We start from the raw sequence: 20027 nt of genomic DNA on the forward strand, positions 1-20027 counted from the left end.
AAACAAAAATTGAGGGCTAGGGTTATAGCTCAATTGGTAGGGCATTTGCCTAGCATACACAAAGACTCGGGTTCAATTCCCAGCGCCATTTAAAAAAAAAACCCTAGGTGTGGTGGTAGTACATGCCTGAAATTGGTGGATGTAGGAGAATCAGGACAAGGTTAACCTAGTCTATATCAAATGTTTGAAGCCAGCCTGAGCAATGTGAGACCCCATCTAAACAAACAAACAAACACACCCTTAAAAAAAAAAAAAGGCAAGACTGGAGAAATGGTTCAGAGGTTAAGAGCTCTGCTCTTCCAGAGGTCCTGAGTTCAATTCCCAGCAACCACACGGTGGCTCACAACCATCTATAATGTGATATGGTGCCCTCTTCTGACTTGCAGGCATATGTGCAGGAGGAACACTGCAAACACAATGGATAAATCTTTTTAAAAAGTAAATAAATAAAGCAGAAATTGATTCCTCATGGTTGTGAAAGCTGAAAGTTCATGCTCGAGGAACCAGCAGCTTGTGGCTAGTAAGGGTCTGTTTTTTCATAACTGGTAACGTCTTGCTGTGTCCTAAAATGGTGGGAGGGGCCAGCTAAGCGGGAGTTCCTCTCCTGAAGGTTTTCCCAAAGGAGCTCTACCTGCTCACACAATCTCTATAGGGGTCAAGATTCCCACATGAATGCCAGAAGGCACTCATATACAGTCGGACCAATGCACAAGACCAGCAGAGGGGCCGTGGAGGCTTCTGGAGGCACCTGGGGAGTCTACCACATGGGAGTCCCTAGAGTCAGGTCATTGGGTCCTCTGGGCTGATAGGAAGAAGGAGATGGTGTCAAGGGGAAGAATGGAAAAATCTGGGAGCTGGAGGGAGTGAGGCTGAAGAGGGCTTGGAAGTTGGTTTGGAAAGGAATCATGAGGCCCGAGAGGCCTCGCTGAGGAGAAAACAGGGGCCAGCCAGAGCCAGGTCATTGAGAGCTTCAAGGGCCCTACCCAGGAGCCTTGGTTTCCTTCAGTACCGGGAGTTAGAGAAGGATTCGTAAGTAGGAGCAGGGCAGCGGAGAATCAGGCCACCTCACAGGCAGTCAGGAGAGTCCATAGCGCACTGAAGGAGTAGAGCAGAAAGGAACTGGGGGGGGGGGGGGGTTGGGGGGGGGAGGCAGTTATTCACCACAGCAACCTCCGACGATCTATCACATCTCTGTTGATTAATACAAAGAGAACTGGAACTCCCAAATCTGCACTCCCTGACCCAGAGCCTGAGATCCGCCACTGATCCAACATTTCCACGCGATGTCTCCCTGTCTCACCCAACATATTCAAAACCAAACGCAACATATTCAAAACTCAACCTTGGTCCTGATCCTTCTCCACCAAGTAATGAACAGGACCGTGTTTCTACTAAAGACCGAGGCTTCAGTCCTGTCTCTCTCTTCTCTTCTGCTAACCCCCACCCCCGCCCCCACTCCTTCCAGTCAGTTTCCGTTCCTCTTCATTCTGTCTTCCCTCCAGTTTCCCTCCCTCTTCCATTGCACAACCCCAGTAATTACCTTTCATTGTCTCACTCTGTGGGTTTTTTTAAAACTGATCTTCCTGCTTAGGTCCCGACCATCTCTCACCCACCCTTCAGAATCATCTGAAGAGGGGAATATGCCCACAGCAGTCACCTGCTTAATACCTCCCCTTCAAGATGGCCCATACACACAGTTTCCTTGAAGAGTGAACTCTTCAGTCAGCAGGCAGGGCCCGCAGCCTTCAGCTACAGCAGCAGATTCTTACACTGGAACTCACAAAATGCTGTCTGGACCCATGGTCCTCTATCTCTACCTGGAATGGTCTCTCCAAACTCCACTGCATCTGGTCTCCTCCACGGTCACACTCAGCGCACAGCATTCTACTCTCTCTTGGTCAGTGTGGTGACATACACCTTTAGTCCCAGCATTTAGGAGGTAGAGGCAAGCAGATCTCTGTGAGTTCAAACCCAGCCTAGTCTAAAATCCCTTGCCAGCTGGGCTACATAGTGAGATTCTGTCTAAATAACAAATTAACAAGCAAATGAAAATGTAAAACTCTGGCGGCTGGAGAGAGGCCTCAGCGGTTAAGAGCACTGACTGCTCTTCCAGAGGTCCTGAGTTCAATTCTCAGCAAGCACATGGTGGTTCATAACTATCTATAATGAGGTCTGGCACCCTCTTCTGGTGTGCAGGCATACATTCAAGCAGAACGCTGTATATAATAAATAAATAAATAAATAAATAAATAAATAAATAAATAAATAAATAAACCTACCTACCTTTAAAAAAATGTAAAACTCCACCATCTCTCAAGATTCTCTAAGACCTTTTTTTAACTTTGTAAACTTTATTTTTATTTTATGTATGTGTGTATTTTGCTTACATATGTATCTGCAATACCATGTACAGTGTGCCCAGGGAGGTCAGAAGAGGGTGTCTAATCCCCTGGGACCGGAGTCACAGTATTGAGCCAGTATGAGGCTGGTGGGAATCGAACCCCTGTCCTGCGGCAGATCAACCAGTGCTCGTAAACTCTAAGTCATCTCTTCCACTCCAATTGTTTCTTTAAAAGTTTTGCTTGAGTCAAGTATGACAGTGCATGCCTATAATCCCAACACTCCAAACGCTAAGGCAAGAGGATCCAGGGTTACTTGAATGACACAGAAGGTTCTAGGCCAGCCCGGGGAGCATGTTAAGACACCTGTCTCCAAAAACAAGCGATTTGGGGGTTTGGTTTGGTTTGGTTGGGTTTTTTTTTTGTTTTTTGTTTTTATTGGTTTGTTGTTTGGTTTTTGGTTTTGGGTTTGTTTTGTTTTGTTTGTTTTTTGTTTTGGTTTGTTTTTTGTTGTTTGTTGTTTGTTTTTTGGTTTGGGGGTTTTTTTGTTTTGGTTTGGGGATTTGTTGTTGTTTGTTTGTTTGTTTTGCTTTCAGCTTTTTCGTGCCTTTTAAGCATTCTAGTTGAGCAAGTATTTGTTTGTAGAAAAAAATGCTTTAGGCTGGGATATAACTCAATTGCAGAGCACTTTCTTAGTATGTGCAAGGTCCTAGATCTGATCTCCAGTGAAATGGGACAAGAAAAGAGAGGAATATATTTGGTGTTTGTTTCATTCTCCTTTTGTAAGAAAGAAAATTTTTTTATTATTTTTATTTATTTGAGTACACACTAGCTGTCTTCAGACGCACCAGAAGAGGGCATTGGATCCTATTTACAGATGGTTGTGAGCCACCATGTGGTTGCTGGGAATTGAACTCAGGTCCTCTGGAAGAGCAGTCGGAGCTCTTAACCTCTGAGCCATCTCTCCAGCTCCCAAAAGAAAATGTTTTAATGCAGCTGAGAACCCTCTTCTTCGAGGCTCTCAGCTCCCTTGCTGGTCCTCTCTCCCACCTCCAGGGTGAATGCCATCCTTACTCGCTTGCACACCTGTCTCCCTTACATAGTGAGGCCTTCCTGACGAGGACCTATAAGCACCATGTTCATGTTGCCTGGTACAGTGCTTGGCTCATCAAATGTGCCCTATGTTTTTCTTTTCCATTTGGTGCTGGGGTTCAAATCCAGGGCCTTTGGGAATTCTAGACCAGCCTCTACGACTGAGATACACTGCTATCCCATACCCACACACCCATGGCTACTGGGGGGGGGGGGGAGTTAATGAACAAGTGGCTTGAGAAGAAACTTGGAGTTTCTTTAAATCACAGCATCCTGTGGGGATTAGAGTGTTGGGGATACTTGCCCTTAGAGAAGAGGCCAGCAGCCACTGTGCCCACCCCAGCCCTGTCACACTCCCAGCCAACACCACTAGATCTTCCTGCCTCCTGATGGCTTGAAGGAATGATAAGAGGACTTCTCAAACGTAGAGGGCTATCCTGGGGGCCTATGTCCCCACCCTAGCCCACCCCTGATATGCACCTCTAGGGACCCTCAGAAGTCAGACACAAGGAGAGGAAAGCACAGGGGTGAGAGAGTGTGAGCAGGAGAGATGAAACGAGGGAGAGAGGCAGGGAGGGAGGGAACATAAGAAATGAAAAGACTGAAAGACTGTCCAGGGCAAGGTACCACGAAGCCACAGAAGGAAAATGGGAACAGTGGCAGCGAGACCCAAAGGGAGATAGGCAGTAAGACCGTGAGGCTAACACAGTAGTCTCAGCACACAAAGCCAGGGCTGGAGGAGTTGTGGGATATGGATCATGAGGAGGCGGGAGAGGAAAGAGGGCTCCCAACCCTCTGCAGGTGCCAGCCCCTATTTCCAGAGCCAGCGGGCATCACCCAGCAGGGGGTAGATGAGGCTGCAAAGTGAGTGATGGGCGCTGATTTGGGCCCAGATTCTTTGCTTGTGGGGGCTGGCACAGCTTTAAGACTAGAAAGGCCCTGGGTAAGCAAATCAAGCAGGACTGGTGATGGGAAAGAGGCAGGTTATCTCTGTGGGAAAGGCCCTGGCACTTTTCTATGAAGCACAGGGCCTAGAACTGAGTTAACCAGTGATTTGTACCTAAAGCCAGGAGATCTGAGTAGGGACACCGTGTAAAGCCTAAAGAAAGTGCTTAACTATACATTCCGGCACACATACACACAGCATTCCCCCAGACCAGCGTTCTCACCTAGAACCTTTAGGAGATGGCTGGCTTCCCACACTCAGGAATACTGTTTGAGCATGCACTGTTGTGTACAACAATCTGAAACCTTTGAACACTCAGCCATCGCCCTGCACAGCCCTCACCTTGTGCCCCCACCCCCCAGATCCACTATATACACACAGCCACATCTGCCTCATCCCTACCTAAGCTTAGACCCATTCACACCCAGAATCACAGCCTCTCCAGACCCAAGACATTGCCACCAGCACCACTCAGACCCTCACAGCTGCTCAAAGTGAAAGGGGATCTGCACAGACGTAACTTGTCACACAGGCACATGACAGTTTCCAAGACATTCTCCCATGGACCCACAAGGAGACACACACACACACACACACACACACACACACACACACACACACACACGAAGTTTAGCAAAAGTGACAGGATAGCCAGCCCCAGAGGTCTGGATCTTAGTTTTGAAAAGTACAAAAGTCACCACTGGGTTACTGAAGTCACAGGGTTAGCAGCATGAAGCGGTGATAGTGAAGGAGTCCGGGGCTCTTGGGGATAGTCCTTCTGTCCCCTTTGACTCAGGCCCCACCCACACTGTCTTCAGAAGTCTTCTACCCTGCCAGGGTCCGGTCCCCCCTTAGTCTGTACAGTCACCCCCTCCCTGGCCCCTTTCCTGTCAGCTCATTCTCTTTCCATCTGCAGCCTTTCTTCTCCCCCCCAAAGTCCCCCATCCCCACCCCTCCAGCCTTGGTGATAAAAGAGCCAGATTGGAGCGGGTGCCATGCAGCTTCATTCCCCACCATATGGGCCCAAAAGCCAAATCGTCAGCTAAGCGATTAAATCAAGTATGTCGAACAAAATGTTATGAACTGACATTATGGGTATATAATTTTATGCCATTTGTTGCCATCTGTTTATCTAAACGGCCCCCATTCCACACAGACGTACAGACTCACACCTTTCCTCCTACCCTGCATTCAGCAAATTCCCCACCCAACCAGGGCCAGAGGTCAGGGACAAGAAGACATGGCCACAGAAGTTAAAGAAGTGAGATATTTAGGATTCTTGAGAATCCAAGCGAATTGAGGGGGAGGAGGGCAGGTTCCCTGATTGTCTTGGGTAGAAGAGTGGGGGTCATTACTACTCGCTGACCTGAGGGGCAAGGCCCGTATATAGGTAGGGGTTGACATGTCAGAGGTTATGACCATAGAGACTACGACTGGGACCCCAGCTCGAGACTGTGGACGGAAGCCAAGGAATGTCATTGGCAAGCATCCAGCATGGCACGTGACACCTGTGTGGGAGTGTGTGTGTACAGGGCTGGCACAAGAGTAGCAGCTGTGCGGAGCCAAGGCTGTGGTCATTTCTCTGCCCTGCTTGCTCCGGACCGAGATTCCACCCAATACCAAAGCACAGCTAGGGGTCCCAAGAAACTTCAGCCAGATTCTTTAACTGCTCACCATGAGACCACAGGACAGGTGTCATGCCCCAAAACAGGCAGCACTTCCTGTACTCCCAGCCCCAAGTAGCTTTAATTAAATGGCCCCCTGATGACAGGTCTGTATTCTCTGTGAGCTTAAGCATGAATTCCTAGTCACGGATATTCCACCACTTTCTCCTTCCAACTTCTCTGTCCTCCACTGGAGTTTTTTTGCTTATCTATCCTGGGTCTAACACCCCCTCTGTCCTAAGTGTCTTTGACCGCCTGGACTTCTCGTTGGGTTTCGTCGTTTCTCAGTCTGCTTCTGACTGACTCTATGTTGGTGTCTGGCTTGGTGCAGACACAGGCCTTAGAGGGGGTGAGGAGCCACGATAAAGTAAAATGTTACACACAGGGACACAAGTGGTGAGCGATCAGGTGGTTCTGGGGGCATTAAAAGTCGTGGAGCTGTGCCAAGAGCGAAAAGGAGGGGTGGCTGTGAACCAGGAAGTGTGAGGAAGGTGCTGGAACCTCACTGTCCATATTGAACTTGCCCAAAGAGATGGAGGATAAAATCTCGAGCTTACACCACATACCACACACACACACACACACACACACACACACACACACACACACACACACACACACACGCAGAGCGGATCTCTGATGCACATCCATACCCACTCTGGAAGACCCATATAAGGACCCCCACAGCGATACCTTCCAGATTCACACTTCAGAGCCAAGGACAGAGTCACCAGTAAAAAGTAGCTCTGCTCTCTGACCCAAGCCCTGCCTCCCCAGGTCCGCCTTACAGGGAGGGCTATGTGCTGGTGTGTGAGCCCAGGCCTCCTGAACTCAGCCTCCACTTCCACACACAGGACCACAGGGTTACCCGGCATCAACAGAGACCTAAGTGTCCATCACCGCTATGGGAAGAGATTGGCATCAACCGGGAGAAAGCCAAAAGTGAGAGACAGAAGGCCAAGAATAAAGCAGATTCAGGCAAGAGAGGCCTGAGGCTGCACCCAAAGACTGAAAGAGAAAGAGTTGAGGAAGCAGAGGCACTGGCCAAAGGACAGAAGAACGAGAGAGACAAAGAGAAGAAAGAGACTCAAAGGCCAACCGGGAGAAAGAAGAACCGCAAGCCGTGCGAGGGACGCTGCGGGCGGGCGAGCGGGAGGGCGGGCGGGGGCGCCCGGGACGCGGGAGCCGGGCCTGCGCGGGTGGCGGCAGCGGCGGAGGCTGGAAAAGCTCATTTTGCCGGTAATTTACTCTCCTGCTTTTGGGCCGCTCCGCCTGCCGCTGCCGCCCGCCCGGGCTGCCTGTTCCAATATTAGATATAAACAAGTAAACTGTGTAATGGATCACATTAAGCAGGCCTTGCGTCTTGAGGCAGGATTTAATTTGCATGGCAGATTAGCTTGTCTTCCCAGCAAGGCACCCCGGGGCACCCCGAGCTGTAATAGGATCCCGCCTCTTAGAGCCCATTAAGTCAATTGAGAGCGCCTCCTAATCTCCCTCCCCGCCCTGCACCAGAATCCCCTCCTGCCGGACTGGGAGGGACTTGTGGTGGCCAGACCCCATCTTGTCACCCTGGGTGGTGCTCCATCACAGGCCCCACCTCGCCCTTAAAGTGACAACCCCAAATCCTATCCGCTGCCCCTTTCTAACCTCGTGCCTTGGCGCCTAACCTCCGAGAAGTTTCCCTCTTCACATTCCCAACATACTTGAGCGAAGGGACCACTCTCCTCTCACTTGGTCCACACTCCTCCAAACCTGCCCAAACTTCAAGCCAGCACCCCGACTTTCTTCCTCCCCTCCCTCTCCCCCATCCCCCACCCCCGCCCCCGCATGGCTTCTAAACCTTCCACCAAAGAAAAACAAAAACAAAAACAAAAAACTTCTGAACTGATGTCAAAGTCTACAGTATGTCCTATCCTGCTCTTCGATTTCTCACAGAGCGTCTATCTGTTTGAGGAGGCGCCTTTGCCTCCAGCGATAGTTAGCTGTCAAGATGGAGGTCAGAGGAGGACTCTGAACCTGCTTGGAAGCCAATGCACGAGTCACAGTTTGGTTCCAAGCTGGGGCTAAATTGAGTTGTGATGATAGCCCTCATCGGGGGCGGGAGGGGGGCGAAGGGCCTTTAAAGTTTAGAAGTAGGGCCCACACTTGACCATGAATCCTCAAAGGAATCCTTTTAAATCAACCCCACTTTGAAGATATGGCTACTAGCACTCGGAGGAGGGAAATGACTCGCTCGAGGTCACACAGATGGGAACGGACAATTCGGGACTCAACCAAGTCTCGAGACCCTAGTGCAGAACATTGTGATACACAGTGGTACAGGAATCAGCCCCGGGAGTCCAGAGAAGAACGGGCAAGTCTGAAGGACTGCATCAGGGTCTACACCAAGATCAAGCCGTCCACGGATGCCCCACTGTACAGCAAACCCACCCTTCCTACTGGATGGACTGGGCAAACAGCGCACCCCATGGACTCGGTTAACAAGAGATGCTTCTGAGTGGACTTATTGGACCAAACAGCTTGGGACTGGAGGCGTCAAAGGTGATTTGTGGTAGATGTCGAGAAGAACTTCCAGTCTGTGGGTGTACCCCACTGTCCCCACCCCTTAGTGCTAGAGAGATGCTGAGATGGATGGGCTGGGCTGAAGAGTAGGCTATGGAGACTAAGAGCAGGGAGTGATAGCCCAGGGTGTGTGGGATGGAGCCAGGCTCCAGGAGAAGGGTCAGCACGGCTCTGCTTGGCTCACAAAGGGTCCTTGTTGTGGGTAATGGGACTCCCCTGGCAGCTTTATTTGCTGTCAGTGGCTTTTATTAAAGTCTCCAGTTTCAGACCCTCCAACCTCCAACCATTGTATGCACTCCCCGTGGGCCCTGCCCCCCAGCCCCCAGTCCCTGGCTAAGCTGACTCCAAAAAGCCTCCTGCCCTGCCCTGCCCTGCCCTGCCCTGTCCTGCCCTGCCCTGCCTCCCACCTCTACCTCCCAGGGTGAGAGCAGAAAAGCTGTCCACTCAGAGGGAACATCTCAGCCTTTACCCTCAATACCGAAACTGTCTCCAGTCACCGTCTGTTGGGCTGGTACTAAAGGTAGAGGTGGCCGGAGAGAACTCACAGTGATATACTCATGCGTGCACATGTATGTGTGTCCTTGAGGGGTTGCGCACCCATGTGTTTCCTCAGCCTGAGTCTGCACGAAGTATGCTAGAATGTATACTGCTCAGGAATTGAGAAGGAAGTGAGCAGAGACGCTACAGTTTGATTCTCTTAGCATTTAGGGAGACCTGCTAGACATCTTGATTGGAGGAACCCACCAGACCCCAGATCAGTTCTGGAATAGAAACATTAAGGGTGTTCCAGTCCAGACTGCCATCTGGATCCCGTCTCCTGCTCCTTTCTTTCCTGTCATAGGGGTAGAAGGAAGCAGGAGGAGGTAGCCCCAGCCTTGACCTTGGGTAGGTAGGCTAGGCGTCTCAGATACACTGAACATCTGCTGGAAGTCTCCCAGCACTTCACCCAGACCCAGGAATGTAGTGTAGAACCCCAGGCTTGAATTCCCAGCCCAGAACCCAGGCAGCTGTGGGAGGCCTGGTCCTCAGTCTTCTAGACAATACACCTGGGATTTGAGAGTGAAGAGCCTTAGGCCAGGCTCTTCAGCAAAACCTCCTGAAGCAGAAGTTTGGGATGTACATGAGTCGTTGGTCCCAGAAAGTCTTTACAAAGCTGGAGAAACAGAAAAGTAACATGGAGGGAGACCCAAACAGTCCCAGGTGAGGCCTGGGGTGGGGGTGGGGTTAGAGTGGGGGTTGGGAGAGGTCTCGGGTCCCTACTGAGTTCCACTCTGCAGAACCAGATAGGGAGATGGCTATTTCTCTTTGTACCCCGCTATATGAGATATGAGGTGGACATTGTGCAAAGTCTCTTACTGTGTGTGCTGTGTGCTGCGAACCGTGGGCAATCTTGTAAGAATGTGCACGTGCGTGCATGCACATCCGTGTGACTGTGAGTGTGTAGGTGGGAGTTTTGAGTGTTTGGAATGAGTCAGGATGTCAATTTGCACACTAGTGTGTGTCTCTTCTGGGGGGGGTCCCGCTCCGGGAGGATCAGTGCTGTGTGTTTAAGTGGAAGGTATCTGTTTTGGAAGGTGAATACATGTGCTGTCAGCTGTCAGTTGTACATACGTTGGAGTGTGTCAGAGAGGGGGAGGGCCAGAGGATCTACAGCCCTCCCCAGGGTCTTCTAAGCTCCTGGCTCGACTTGTGCCAGGCCATTTGGGGAGCGCCCGTGCTTTATGGTGCGCGGGTGAAAAATGGAAATGCTAATAAGTAAGTCGTTAAGTTGTCTTGCAAAAATGTTAGATGATAAATTGGGTAATGTTATTGTTGAAATGAAATATGTAAAATAAATGAGTTATTTATTTCTAATAAATATTTTGTTTACGATATATTTGTAGGGATGTTAATTATTTTCCCCCTCAATCGGGGCAACTTATAAATTCTAATAAAGTGCAGGCTGTGGTGAGAACAGTGAGGGTAGTGTTGGCTCCTCCAGGCTGGGCTGGTCTTCCCCCTTGATAGATGTCATCAGGACTCTGCTGTCCCTGGCTTCTCCTCCGCAGAGCATAAGGGGGGGACAAAGAAGGAAGCCAGACTAGGTGAGGAACTCCTGTGAAGGAGCACTTGGGCTGCTGAGGCAGGAGGATAGTGAGTTTTAAAGACTGCCTATGTTACATAACAAGACCTTGTCTCAAAAAAAAAAGAAAGAAAGAAAAGAAAAGAAAAAGAAGAAGGGGATGGAGAAGGAAGGAGAGGGACAGAGAAGCAAGACCGGGAAGAAGATATATAAACAGGGTCTCCATGAACAGATGATTAAATATCCCCAGGCTGGGTCCTGCTCCTTGACTAGTTGATCAGGCTCTGGGCTGTTCTGTCAGCATGGGAACAAGCCTCCTGCAAACAACAGTAAATACCAACAGAAATCAAACAGTAATCCATGTCACTTACACCTACCTGTCAACAGCACTGAGCCCTCACACTAGACTAGGTGCCCTCAGTGACCCTCACTCTCCCTTGTCCCTGTCGGGGATGCCCAAAGAGGCAGACACTTCATCCACACTGTTTCAGACCCCCACCTCTTCCCAATTAAACTTTCTCTTGTCTTCCTTGGAGGAAGCCTACCCTCCCCCTTGGTCCCGCCTCTCCTCCCTCAGCCCTTTTCTTTCCACCCCTCCGCCCGCCCCCCCATGCCAGACTGTCTAGGACTGAAGGTGTCGGTGGCTTCTTCAGGGTAATCCTAGCTGAGCCCCTTGGAGAGCCATCTGACCAGAAATCTAGCAAGACCCAGGCCTGGCCCCTAAGGCTGGCCCTTGGGCATGGGGGTGGGGTTGCACATTCTCCTTCAGAACAAGCTGGCCCCTGCAGGCATTATCTCCCTGTGGGTAATAAAACTGCTGAGGCAGGACCACCTGGTGGGCAGGGACAAGCAGCACAGGGACCCGGTGGAGGACTGTTCTGTCCCTGCCCTAGGGGCCATCCAACTTTCCCTCCAGTCTGCTCACCCAACTCCTGGGGCTCTTCAGTGAGTTCCCACGATGAGCCTCTAGGCTGACCGGATAGACTCAACCACTTAGAATGTCTTCCTCTGGGGTAGGGAAGACTTGGTGTTCCTGAGCGTTCTTTAAAGTTGGGCCGGGGATTCATGCTTCCTAGACTGAAGTCCCCAATGTCTGTCAGAAAGGAAGACCTGTCACTCTCTGCCCACCTACCTCTGTACAGCCTGTGTACATGTATGTGCACATGCAAATGTATGTGCCAGGAGCCAGGTTTGTGGGAGGATAGAGAGACCTTTGACCTTGATAAAGAGAAGGGAAAATAACGTCAATCAACAGGCACATGTCACACACATGGCCACATTCACAACTCCCACTCGCAGAGACAGGCTTGTACACAGGACAGCTTTGTGAGTAAGAGTACCAGTGTAGTATGCATTCAGTCACAAAGCCCCAGTCCCATATAACCAAAAGTCCTACAGATGCTCCTTGTGGAGAAACTTGAAACAGGTCCAGGAGTTGGGATGACCAAACGAAAAGGATATGAAATCATTGCCAATCCACCGACATAGAGGTAGGGGGTGTTGACACTGTGAGAGGGCGCCCCCTGCTGGACAGAATAGCCATATGCGTTCCCTACCTCAACCTTTTTCCCTTAACTTCATCCCACTTAATACTGAAAGCATTTGTGTACTCAGTATACAAGTCCACCACACAATGGATGAGGTCCAAGCAGGCGCCATAACTCTAGGTTCTTTTCAAAATATGTAAAATGTTTGACCATCATGTGTTTAAACTGTATAAATAATCCACTGGGTTTTAATAGGACTCTTTTCTATGGATCGGCAACAAAGCATGAAATGTGGTATTTTCACCATGAGTAGCTGGGAAATTAGTCACCTCTGTCCATGAAGCTCCATGGCCAGAGACCCCCATGCCATCTTGCCTCTGCCTTCATTCCACCTCAAGCTACCCTGGGTTCTTCAGAATGCTACCCCTTCAGCTTCTGCCTTCCTTGGCTCTTAGAAGAGGGAAATTCCATGTAGCCCCTGACTGAGAGCAAAGGTAGGGAGCCTGTACTCCATTTCACACAGTCTCCGTCTGAGTTCAGAGCTCCTCGCGTCCTGAGTTCCAGGAAATCCTGGCCCCAAGTTTTAGATGAGCAGTTAGGGAAGTTCATCTGGGACAGGAGTGTTTGTTGGTTTAAGAATAGAAAGATTAAGGGGTTGGGGATTTAGCTCAGTGATAGAGCGCTTGCCTAGCAAGCGCAAGGCCCTGGGTTCAGTCCCCAGCTCCGGAAAAAAAGAAAAGGAAAAAAAAAAGAATAGAAAGATTAAACTAGTCGCCATTTTCTCCAGACAACCTAGGCTGTGGCACACCTAAGTCTAGGCACGGACAAGAATAAGACCCATGAACCTATAGAGGAGGCTTCTCAGCTCACTACCTCAGCTGACAGCAGAAGGTGCTGAGACAGGGGAACCACACTTGGATACAGGGGAGGTGGGCTCTGGGACCTAGAGAAGGCAGCCATCAAAGGCGGGCGCTCAGTAGATGTTACAGATGAAAGACTCAGAGAGGAAAGGTATGGGCCAGAAACTATCCAATGTCCAGGAAAGGCTTTCCAATCTACCTCCAGACATCTCCTGACTCCTGATCCTTGGCCCCACCTACCACCAAGCCCTACAACCCCAAAACATCTCTTCCCTGCCTCAGGGTCCTGTCTGGAAAATTGAACAGCCCATGCCAGTGACCAAGGACCTAGGAACAGAGCTAGTTGGCCCTGAGGCAATCAGTCAAAGCCTGGTGAAACTCAGCCTCCAAGTTGGGCATGGGCCATGGGGGAGGGGAGGTGGGCCTCCTTCCATCACCAAACCACTGTCCACGTGCTCCGCATGGAGCAGGGCCCCTTCCTTTTCTGCCCCCCTGCCCCTAGCCCTAGTTGAATAAAACTCAGGGGGTTAGGGGAGCTATTCATGGAACCAGAGAATGTGTGAGCTGCCTAGCAGCCCCCTCTCATTAGGGGACCCCCGTCAGGTGGCGCTCATTAACTTCAAGTTGTCTCTTGTTTTAAAACTTGAGTGAGGGGGCAGGGTGGCGGGCACATTGTCTGGCTACTGCCCCAAAGAGATTAGGCACCCAGGGGGAGGGGGCAGGCAAAGGCCCTTTAATTAGTTACTTTGAAAGGTTCCCTGTCCTCTTTCTCTCAAGGTCCCCCTCCTAACACCCCCCACCACGGCTGGGCCCAGCTTCGAGGGGGGACAGTCTTTTCTGCTTGGTAGAGCTGCCTGGTCACTGGGCTTAAATCCGTAGTCTTTGTTCCTGCCTGGACAATGGGCCCAGGACATCAACCACAGAGGCCAGAGAAGAAGCAGGACCATCTCCTATGAGGTTGGACCGGGCTGAGGCACTGTATCCTGGCACCAGGGCACAGCAGGAGCTGGACATCATGGACCCTTTCTTGGCAGACAGGAAAAGAACAGGCGGGACGGTCGGACACACACACACACACACACACACACACACACACACACACACACACACTCTTCAGTCTCAATGCCTAGCTTTGGCACAGAGTAATAGGACAGCCCTCAAGCCAGGGTCTTTTACATAAGGATTTTCCACGCAGGGCAGGATGGGGGTTCCTAGAACCAAGTTTGAAAATGGGGAAGTCCTCTTCCTTTCTATAAAACAGAAGCAATGGCCTGAGTCCGGCAGAGCTGTGTTCCAATTTTTCTCTGCTATCCCTTAAAAGGAGCTGCCCCAGCCTCTATTTCCCTCCCCATTAAATGAGAGCACTAGAGGCAGACACAGTGGCACACACCAGTAGTCCTAGCATACGGGATGCTAAGGGAAGGGTAGTGAGGCGAGGCTGGCCTGGAATATATAGTGATTTCCAGGACAAACAAACCAGGGGCTAGGAAGATGGCTCAGCAGGTGAAGGCACTTACCACTAAGCCTGACAACCTGATTTTGATCCCCAGTTTCGGGCTAGAAGAAGACCAATTCCTGTGAGTTGTCCTCTGACCTCCACGTGTCCACTGTGGCACATGACAAGGCCATCACGCAAAAAAAAATGTAAATAAAACAAACAAAAAAAAAAAAAACAGACAAGGGCGTGGGGTGTAGCTTAGTCAGCAGAGTAGCTGGCCCCTGGCACTCGGGAAGCCCGGGGTTCCATTGCCAGCACGGCATAAACCCAGATGTGGTAGCACACACCTGAGATCCTAGGACTCAGCGGTTGGAGGAAGAATCATTGGAAAGTCGAGGTCCTCAGCCTCAGTGTACATTTGAGAGTAGCGTGGGTGAAACGAAACTCTGTCTCAAAAACAACGTCAGTAGCAGCAGTTTTAAAAGATGTAGAGGAGGGGTTGGGGATTTAGCTCAGTGGTAGAGCGCTTGCCTAGCAAGCGCAAGGCCCTGGGTTCGGTCCCAAGCTCCAAAAAAAAAAAAAAAAGATGTAGAGGAAATCACACCTTCCTCTTATGTCCTGAATAAGCCGTGTAAAGGCATCTAGCCCAGTGCCAACATTAATATTGGATCGCATCCTTGTTTTCCCCATGTATGGTTCCCTAGCAGCCAGATTTTGACCCCATACCCTTGGCTTTAAGGGGCCACCTTATGGGACCCATTCTGCTTCTAGGCACTGGTGGCAAGCATGAACTAGACAGGCAAAATGCCACATTTGGAAAGGTTTGCAGGACAGGAGTAAAGGGGAAGGAGGAAGCAAGAGGGGGGTGAGCCAACAGAGGGGTGGATTGAACAGGAGAGTATTTCTGCCTGGTCAGGAGTTGTCTGGGGAGGGGTGAGGCTGAGTTGCAGGAAGAGACGGTGAATTGCCTGGGTCAGCAGATTAATGGTACTAACGAAGTTTCCAAGAGCATGGTGTGTTGGGGGGTTGGGGGCGCCCATGTGGAAAGGCACATGACAGGGGTTGATCAGGCTGTAGATGAAACAGAGAGAGCTTCCTGGGCAGCGGAGGTAGGAAATGCCAAACCCAATTATGCCCCAACCCTTCTGGCCTCCAGATCCCTCCTTCAGAGAGCCTGGAAGAGGCTGTGACCTCTCTCTGTGGGTGTGTGCTCTCCCTGACGCGCACACTACGTAGATAACGTAGATAATAGATAACGCTGCTCAGGAGAGTCGGTTATGTTCTGTGTGCGCAGGGGCAGACGAGTAAGGGCAGACATCCGATAGGGAGGGATAGCCTCAGGATGTTGCTAGCGTTAGCTTGTGTGCTATCTGCGCGCACGCACACACACACACACACACACACACACACACACACACACACACACACACTTTCGTATCCACATCATTTGCCTCTTCATTGTTATCCTCGTATTCCCCCCACCCTCCACCCCCACCCTCCACCCCCCCACCCTCCCACCCCCACACTCCCCACCCCCCACCCCCCGCTAAGCTAAGTGTCTTTGTCTGGCCAACCCCTGTGTCACAATGGAGGTAGCAGAAGAAATTGAGGAGTGGGGAGTCTCTCCTCCACACATCTACTTGGGGCCCAGCCCTAGGTTTTGTTCTGTCAAGCCATTTAGGTGACTAATTCTCCAAGCAGATAACTGAAAATCTATCAGCCTCTGGTTAATGGGAGTGTACCCTACTTTCGGGGAAGCCCTCGCTTACGGAAATCATCAATTATGCACTGGTTCCTTTCAACTGCCCAAGTTTGTTGAATGAATAAGTGTGGCAGGCTGGGCACCTGCTCCAGTCTAAAGACTCCACAAAGGATATCAAAGAAGCAGATCAAAGGGTGAACAAACATCCCTTACAGGACCTGGGGAAGCCCTTGGTTAAAAATCAACAGTTGAGAAGCGATTGAACATAAGATAAGGGCCTGAACTCATAACAGCAGCCGAGAGCAGTGGCCTGCACTCCGGGGTCCTTAGGGACGATCAGGTGAAATGGTGAACCACAGGCACATGAAGGCTTGGAACTGACTACCTCATGAAGAAGAGCAACTCCCTTACAAGGGGTGTGTGTGTGTGTGTGTGTGTGTGTGTGTGTGTGTGTGTGTGCGCGCCGTCAGCATCGGGACCTCCAGACACAGGACAGAATTCACGTCCTCTGCCATGTGCTGAGTGGTGTTGTTATACTTATTAGCAGTTGTGTCTTATCATAAAGTTACTTTTCCTTAAATATGTAAGAAAGGCCGCTAATCTTAAGAGTGAGTTCTAGCCAGCCTATTCTCCTGGGAAATGAGTTCCAGTTTTATAGCAGAAGAGTGTAAGACAAGTGCATGATCGAAGAGCCCCAGACATGAACAGGAGGCCCTGTTGGAAGTTCATCTATGACACAAGGAGCTACCACCATACTGCTAGGATCCACACAGTGTCCTTTTGTGGGATCAAACTCCAAAGGTACCTCCATGGTCCCCTTTGGAGAATCTAGGCTACTCCCCTTCAACACCACTCTCACAGATTCAGTCACTGGGGCTCCTGACTCTAAGATGGCTCCCTCTTCCCATGACTCCCCCCATAGCTACCCTGTGCCCCCACCTCAGTATGTCCATGAGGGAGACAGCTCCTCTTGGGGCCAGCAAGCTTTTGTTAACGTTATGTGAGCCTCTAGTGACAAGGGCCCTGAAACCCAACTCGGGCCAAACTCATAAAAGGGGTCACTGTCTCTTTAATTAAGGTTACCTGTTTGGAGGTTAAAGACAAACCCGTTTGATGGTGCAGGTGTGTAGAGGTGGGGGTGGGGGAGAAGAGTGGAAAGGGCTGGAGGGAAATGGAATTCTATCCTTGGAGGGAAGCAAGGAGGGGCCTCTGGAGGGGCAGACTGGCTGACTGGACTGGAAGGTCTGATGGGGGAGCTGAGGGTCCCTGGTGTCGGGAGGACCAGGAGGGAGGAAAGCAAGCAGGAGCAGGGAGCCTAGGGGCCCCAGGGCAGCTGGCTCTGAGGCTCCTCAAGCATGCATGCAGTCCAGGCCCAGTGCCAAGCCTGTGCGTACCACGGCGCATACTGTGTGCCCTCAGCCACCCCGCCCAACATTATGCCTCGCTGACCACTCCCCTTGCCCGCTCTGGGATTCCCCCCTCTCCCACCCCAAAAGTTCTCCTTTAAATGAGGGCCCAGGGCCTAATCCCATCTCCACACAGAAGCAACTCCATCACAGTTTAACATAAAAAGATCAGCTGGTATCGACCCGTAATTTGGACCCATGCCACGCTATTGGCAGGAAGACAGAATAAGTTAGGGTGGCCATGTTTCAAAAATTCTCTGTGTGCACTCAATCACAGCCCAGGGAAGGCGGGCGGGTGCGTAATAACCCAGCCGCTCTCTCCATTTCCCCTGTAGATCAATGCTAATACCGGGAGGCCCCGGAAGATGGATGGAACCGACAGGAACCTTGAAATCCCGACACGGGGGCTGGTGCCTCAACCGATAAAGGATTTCATTGCCACTGGGGCAGGGACATCAAAACCCTTGGGGTTGTGAGGGGACAGTCTGGTGGGGGACAAAGAAGCTAGAGAGGGGGCAGCCTCTCTCACTCACTCACGCTTACCCCATCACTTTCAAGCAAGCACACCAGCACTGGATACGCCTTGGCTCCCCACTGCCTGCCCAAAGCGCTAACACCTCAAGAAGTCCTTGGCTCTGAGGGGGCACTCATGAGGGGTCTCAGACTCACTCACACACACAGGTAGATCTGCTGCAGTGAGACACATTCACTCAGAAGCATCCACACCTGTCAAGGAGAGACACCGAAACGGCAAATGCCCCCACGCTACCGCCTTTTCTTTCTTCCTTCCATCCCTGCCTTCTTTGTGTTTCCTTCTGGTGTTGTTCAGAAAACTGCTGGTGGATGAGAAAGTGGAGGCCTTTCTAAGAAGTAAACTAGGAAAACCAAGGCATCCGGGCAAAAGCTATCACATGCTGAGGTGAGGGCAGGGGTGCCAGCTCCACCGGACATCTCAGTTGCAGACCTCTGGACCTGTTTCCCCATCTGTAAACTCAGAGGTTTGGCTGAGTCGTTTCCTTGCCCACTCCTCTCGGCCTTCCTCTTTCATTTTAAAAAGTTTCATCCTGTAACCCCAGGCTAGCCTGGAGCTCCCTATGTAGTCCAGGCTAACCTCAAACTTCTGGTGATCCTCCTGCCTCAGCCTCCTGAGTGAAGGGATTATAGGATCATGGTCATATGTCAACACTGCCAACTTCGAACATTTCTAAGGCCTTCCAGATCTGACTTTGTCTATACAGACACAAATACAATATCACCCACAAATACAGGCAACCCCAAAGCTGGCAACTTTTTTTTTTCCGGAGCTGAGGACCAAACCCAGGGCCCTGCGCTTGCTAGGCAAGCGCTCTACCACTAAATCCCCAACCTCGGTTTTAATTTTTTTTAAGTGGTAGATTAAAACATAAAAGTTGTACCTATTAATGTGGGGTATTAATGTTCAGTACAAGCATTGCTGTAAAAATGTTTAAATGCACGTTTATTTCCTCAAAAAGTTATCATTTCTATATGATGAAAAGGTGTAAAAATTGTTCTAGTTTTTTTAATGGAACATATATATGTGTGTGTATATACGTATATTTACTGCTACACTCATTAACTTTTTAGAATGGCCTGAAGACACACGTGAATGTGCACACACACACACACACACACACACACACACACACACACACAGTGGAGAGAGGGGATCCTTTTCCACAAGAGATGCTGGCTCCCTACCTTTCCCAGAGAAAGATGCCAATCCACCTCCACCCCTCAAGCCTTCTAGGCATCCGCCATCTGGGACAAAGAATCGGGAGCATGTAAGAGATACAAAGAATTGTCAAGAGTTGGAGAGAGAGGGAGGAGCCGAGGCTGAGACTGGTGCCCGACATTGGTGTCTCTGACTTGCTGTCTGATTTCCTTCCACCCTCTGCAGGACAGGAGCCATTTGTATGGCCTGGCACTGACATCTTGTGGCCACTCCTGAGGATTGCAGGCACCTCAATGAGGCCCTTGGTCACTGAGAGGGGAGCATGGTCACAGTTTGGTCAGGGCTGCAGGTCCCATCCCTAAGGGCTTTACCCCATGCTTAGCTCAGAAAACACACAGGGGCCTGGCAAGGACCTCCGGAGGGTCAGGTGACAGAACTGGAAGCTACAGTGAGGAAAGGCTTCACTTGGTAACAAAAGGGGCGGGCGGGAGGGAATGCTTATGGGAACTTCAATCTATGGCAGAGACAGAAACTGTGTCCTTCCGTAGCTGCCACGGAGCCAGGAGCGGAAGCTGAGGGAGTAGATGCGGCTTCCTCTGGGCAACCCCGCCAGAAAGAGAAGACTCAGCCCTGGCCTCATCCATGACCAGACTGCAGGGGAGTATTTACCCCACTTTCAGCCTTAACCTGTTGCAAAGTGAGACAGGAAGGCATGGCTTTGTCCTGGCAGTGCCTCTATTCCCGAGGAACAAAAAGACTCAGCTCCTTGCCAGTGT

The 20027-nt window shown here is 50.7% G+C and overlaps 1 long non-coding RNA gene across 1 annotated transcript; it reads right to left on the reverse strand.

Annotated features, from left to right (window-relative positions):
* Positions 1 to 9924: 9924 nt before the first annotated feature.
* LOC120100041 (uncharacterized) lies at positions 9925 to 19367 on the reverse strand. The gene is made up of 3 exons (XR_015655458.1): positions 19278 to 19367; positions 11591 to 11758; positions 9925 to 10982 (listed from the first exon to the last, which is right to left on the reverse strand). It is a non-coding gene; the product is annotated as an uncharacterized LOC120100041 (long non-coding RNA).
* Positions 19368 to 20027: the final 660 nt, after the last annotated feature.

The sequence above is a fragment of the Rattus norvegicus genome, chromosome 1 (assembly GCF_021556685.1).
Source record: "Rattus norvegicus strain SHRSP/BbbUtx chromosome 1, alternate assembly SHRSP_T2T, whole genome shotgun sequence".
In the NCBI taxonomy this organism is placed as follows: domain Eukaryota; kingdom Metazoa; phylum Chordata; class Mammalia; order Rodentia; family Muridae; genus Rattus; species Rattus norvegicus.